Genomic DNA, 6,000 nt, shown 5'->3' with positions numbered 1-6,000 from the left:
GTTTTGAGATTCAAAAGCCAAAAGCCAATTACTTTGTTCTCTTCTCTTCTCTGAGTTATCCATTCCCTGAGGTAGTGAATGACTGACTGAGGAGTAGGACAGGGGGTGCAAAGAAATACACAGAAAAACATTGTTTAATAGTTCAAAACTATTAATCCACCACAAACAGCATGTTGCATCTGGAAGTTATGCAATAAATATCGATGTGTTCGAATCTGTTAAAAGACCAAACAACTTTAGGAGGGGCTTTCTTGATGTTTCCCAATCAGGCTGTTAGATGTCTTCCTGGGAAAACATGATTTATGACTGGCAATCTCTGGTAAGCAAAGTTTGCTTTGCGGAAGTTTGCTCTATACTCACTTTCCTTGGATGCATCCATGTCATAAAGCAAGGATTACTTAAGCCTAAAATTAGTCTTAGGTACATGAATATTCATAGCAGTATTCATAATAGCCAATAAGCAGAAACAACCCACATGTCCCTCAACTAATGAATGGATAAATAAAATGTGGCATATGGATGCAATGGAATATGGTTCAGCAATAAAAAGAATGAAATACTGATACTAGCTGTCACCTGTTTAAGCCTTGGAAGCATTGTGCTAAGAAGGAGGTCACAAAGGGCTGCATATTGTGTAATTCTAGGTATATAAAATGTAAAAAATAGGCAGACCCACAGAGGCAGAAAGTAGACAGTGCTTGCCTAGGGCTTTCGGGGAGGAGAGGGATGCTGGGATTGAAGCCTGATGGCTGAGGAGTGCTGGGTTTCCTTTTGGAATATTGAAAATATTCTAAAATAGATTGTGGTGATGAATGCACAGCTTTGTAAATATAATAAAAGCCATTGAATTATATGCTTTAAATGGTCAATTGCATAATATATGAATTATACTCATTATAACTATTAAAAAAAACTTGGCATTCAAATTCTAGTAGCTAATGATGGCTTCAGTCTATAGAGTTAAAAAGTGAATCCAAAAATGAAAGTTTGTTTGTATATATTCAAATAACTTTGTCATTATTCCAAAGTTAAATTCTTCCCTTTTTTGACTGTAGGGCCAAATGTAAAGCACAAATTGCTTATTTGTATATACATACTTGTCTTTTGAGATTCAGTACTCAATAGTTCTCTTACCCAGTTAAGTTTTAAAATTCACAGAATTGAAATTACTCAGATTTAATTTTCTAAATGTGTTTGTGTAAAGAAGAGACAAATAACAAAATCACAAATCATTGAAAACAGATGGTGAATTTTTCTGAAAAGTGACATGAAATTTACAGTTTTTATGTGATCATTCAGTTAAATCCATTTGTTTTTTTTCCTCTGCTCCTTCTTCTCTTACTATCCATTCTTCTTCTGGTAGAAAGAGCTGGCCACCTAAGTACAAAGGGCTGGGTTGAGAGTCAGTGACAATAAAAAACTCAGTCACTGGACCAGCTGAGTATGTTCTGAATTCTGGCCTCTTGAAAACAATAGCATTTTTGCATGACTAAGTATGCACAGTTTGTTCCAAAACATTACCCAGGAAATCAGGTTGTCTGTACCTGGACAGCCATCCTAAGCTTGGTCCTCCTGGTCGGTGAAGAAGGATCTGAATACTGAAGGTTTGTACAGACCAGGGTTTGGATCAGCTACAAATGGCCACTCGAGGCATGCACATACAAAAAAGTGGGGCCAGTCACGCCTTGTTTCCTATGACAACAGCACATCACATTTAGCAGGTCCTACATCTAAGGACCTAGGGCTTGTAGGCCTGAGCGCATCAATGCATTTGCAAACTCTATAATCACCATTAGAATGTCATTTCCTCCAAAGCTTACAGGAAGCTGCCTATCCCTCACAGAGCACCTACAGACAGGGGATGGACTTCAGTTTTAGAATTATGACTGATTAGAAAATATTTTCACTTTCTGGAATTTTTGAGCAGGGCAATCTCTCTACCCCTAGGCTGTTAAACAGTCCCCCTACCTCCACTGACAAGAATTGCATGAAAGTACCTTTTTACTTTTAAATACATTTTCAAAATATACAGAGAAGCTGAAAGAAGGATATTTTTTTAAAACCCTAAGATATACCCATTGTTAATACCTTGGTATATTAGTGCTTTCCAACAGGAAGAGAAAGTGAACCACAAATATGAACTATATATGTAATTTAGAAATTTCTAGTACCCACCCTAACACAAGTTAAAAGAAACAGGTGAAATGAATTTTAAGAGTATTTTAACTTGATGTACACAAAAGATCATTTCAACATATAATCAACATAAAAATTATATATATATATATATATATATTTAAAGCTATTTTTAAAAAAATGTTTTGAGAGAGAGAGAGCACAAGGGGGAGAGAGAGACAGAGGGAAAGAGAGAGAGAGAGAGAGAGAGAGAGAGAGAGAGAGAGAGAATCCCAGGCAGGCTCCATGCTCAGTATGGAGCCCCATGCAGGGCTTGATCCCATGACCCTGGGATCATGACCTGAGCCAAAATCAAGAGTTGGATGCTAAACCGACTGAGCCACATAAAAGGTGGCTCATAAAAGTTATTAATGGAGTATTTTACATTCCTTCATACTATCTTTGAAACCCAGTGTGTATTTTACATATATTATACATCTCACCGCATTTCAAGTGCTCAGTAGCCACATGTAGCTAGTGTGTGTGTGTGTGTGTGTTGTGAATCTTCACAAAAAATTTGGTTCTGATGCTGTAGGGAGCACCCAGGCTTTCTTATCAGCTTGCCCTAATGTGGGTATGGGTCAGGAGGTAAGAGGGAGGGGTGAGGCTTAAATCTGTCAGCTGTCAATCACCAAAAAAAAAAAAAAAAAAAGGAGTTGGACACTCTCTGTATATGTATCCTTATTATCTATCTATCATCTATCTATCTATCTATCTATCTATCTATTTATAATATATACAATACTCTTCCAGATGATGAAAGATACTTGAAACTACATGTTAAATTAAATGGGGGTGAGGAATTTGGAAGACACTAAAAGCAAGCTTAAGCCTTCATAAAAGCAAGGCTGTGTGCATATAGCAAAAGTAGACCAGTTCGGGGAAGAACACACAAATATATATATATATATATATATATATATATATATATATATATATTTCTGTGAATACAGAACTTGGCACTTGCTACTCCTTTTCCTGGAATGTTCTCTGCCCAGCGCCCCGCCCCCACCCCCTCTCTACCCCAGCTTCGGGGATTCTCTCTCACATCTTTCAGTTCTCTGTCACATTTGAACTCATCTACGTTCATCAACGGGATGAACTCATCCCGTTCATAATACCTAAATTAAATTCAAGTTTCCCTTGCCCCTTATTCTCTCTTCTCTTACGCTGCTTCATGTTTCTTTGAGGCAGCCACCACTTTGGGGATTTGTTACTTTGTTTGTGGTTTATCTCCCTCCATGAATCTGGAAGCTCGATAGGGCAGGGGTTCAGGTCGGTTTTGTTCACTTAGACAAGAGGCTGGCGCACAGTAGGGTCTCTGGAAGTGGTTGTGGAACGAGTGCCTGATGGATTAGGAGAAGGAAATGAGGAGGTAGCTGGAAAAGAGGAGCAAGAAGGCCCTACTGTTACTGCAATAGTGTTTTCATAAAAGACAAAGTCAGGATTTTTCTTTTTTAAGAAAAGCAATTTTGTTTTCAAGTGCCTAAAATAACGTTAGGCTAACTAAGGATTTCTGGAATGCTTTGGGATTGTTTTAATGAATAAATGGAAATTATATCTAATTAGCATTAATTTTTATATGTAAATGGGTACATCCAAATTGTATAAAAGCACTTCTCTTGAATAATTTAAACATCCTCTTTATCCCGCAAAGCATTTAGTGCATGCTTCCCTCAAAGATTCTATTAATGGGAACTAAAACCATGAGGTTTAAATGCAAAATAAGGAAGATTTTTTTTTCATTTATGTAGGCATATAAGTAAATACCTCAGAGCTGTGTAGACCCAAGAATCAGATCCAAGAAGGATCCTGGGAGAGTCAATACAATGACCTCTGATAACCTCAGATTTAGGGATGTTTTATTAAAAAGAATATAAGAAGGGAAAGCTTTCATTATAGTAGAATCCAAATTAATAGATGTAGAAAGAATGATGAAAATAGAAAATCGCCATCAGGCAAAGCTATTGTTGTGGCAAGTATCATCAGTGTATGCTAAAGTTAGTGGGTAAAAGTATGACGGGGATATTAACATACTCTGAGTATCTCTCCACCAGATACATTAATTCTAAAGGAAAAAAATAGAAGATATCCTGTGCGAAAACCTGGTAGACATCACCTAAGCCAAGTGATCAAGGTTGACATCACCAGTCCTGAGATACTTTGACTCCATGCACCTCCTGATGGGACTCACTGAGAACAGGAAGATGTCACTTGTGGGGTTCTTGACAAACATGCGGAACCCAAGTTTAATCATGAGGAAACATTAAACAAATCCAAATTGAGGGACATTTTACAAAATAACTGATCACTGCTTTTCAAAAATGTCAAGATAACAAATGACTAAGAAAGACCCAAGAAACTATCTTCGATTTGAGGTGATTACAGGGACATGAAATTTAATGCAATGTTCATCCTGGATTGGATCCTGGGCCAAAAAAGGACATTGGTGGGACAATTGGCAAAAATGAGGTCTGTGCATTAGCTAATAGTATTGTATCAACATTAATTTTCTGATTTAGATACTACTAAGATTATGGATGATATTCATATTAGGGGAAGCTCAGTAATAGTTATAAGAGAGCTCTTGTACTATGTTTGTAATTTTTTCTATGTCTGAAATGAATTCAAAATAAAAACTTAAAAACAAAGATAGATGTATTTACTTGGTAAACTACGCTGAACTGAGCATAGGAGTGATGATAGTAGTAATAATACTGTATATTATTATTATTATTACATATTACATAATATTGTATATACACTGTATATATTATTATATAATACTGTATATTAACCTACTGGTATAGGTTGGACTGTGTCCCTCCCCCAGTTCACACGTTGAAGTTCTAACACCCTCAGAGTATCACCTTACTTAGAAATAGGGTCATTGTAGATGTAATTAAGATGGGGTCATACTGAAGGAGGGTGGCCTCTTAATCCAGTGTCTTTACAAAAAGGGGAAGTTGGGACCCAGGCTGGCACCCAGGGAGAATGCTAGGGGAAGATTAAGGCAGAGATTGGGGTAGTGCAGCAGAAGCCAAGGATCACCAAAGGCAGCCAGCATACCACAAGGAGACAGGAGAGAGGCATAGATTCACCCTCACAGCTTGCATGCTGACAGCTTGATCTTGGACTTCCAGTCTCTAGAACTGTGAGACAATAAATATCTGTTGTTTAAGCCGCCTGGCTTGTGGTACATTGTTAATTGGCCCTAGCAAACAAATACACTAGTTAACATGTATTGAGAATACACAATTTTCCAGGCTCTATTTTGAGCTCTTCACATGCATTATCTCATTTCATCTTCACTCTGCCCTTTGCAGGAACTGCTATCATTGCTTCCAATTGGTAGCCTGGAGAACTGATGCATATAGTGGTAAGGAACTACAGCTAGTACATGGCTGAGTAGGTGAAAACCTCTCCAGTGTGACGTGGGCATATTCCTAATGACTGCACATACTTCTTTTTTTTTTTTTTTTTTTTTACGTTTTTATTTATTTATTTTGAGAGAGAGAGAGAGCACAAGCTAGGGAGGGGCAGAGGGAGGGAGAGGCAGGATCCCAAGCAGGCTCTGCGCCATCAGCACAGAGCCTGATGTGAGGCTTGCACTCACAAACTGTGAGATCATGACCTGAGCCGACTGCGCCACTCAGGCACCCTTTGACTGCCCATACTTCTTACTGCTCCTGGTTTTCAATCCCAAAGGTTTCTTATGGGATGCAAAATGGTTGCCTTTGATTAGTTTCTTTTTATACCTCATATATAAATTCCAGAGATGAAAAATAGTAAAGTACACATGTGGATACCACCCGTTTTTCTACA

This window comes from Leopardus geoffroyi, chromosome A1 (genome assembly GCF_018350155.1).
Source record: "Leopardus geoffroyi isolate Oge1 chromosome A1, O.geoffroyi_Oge1_pat1.0, whole genome shotgun sequence".
NCBI lineage: Eukaryota > Metazoa > Chordata > Mammalia > Carnivora > Felidae > Leopardus > Leopardus geoffroyi.
Note: the sequence above shows the minus strand (reverse complement) of the source record.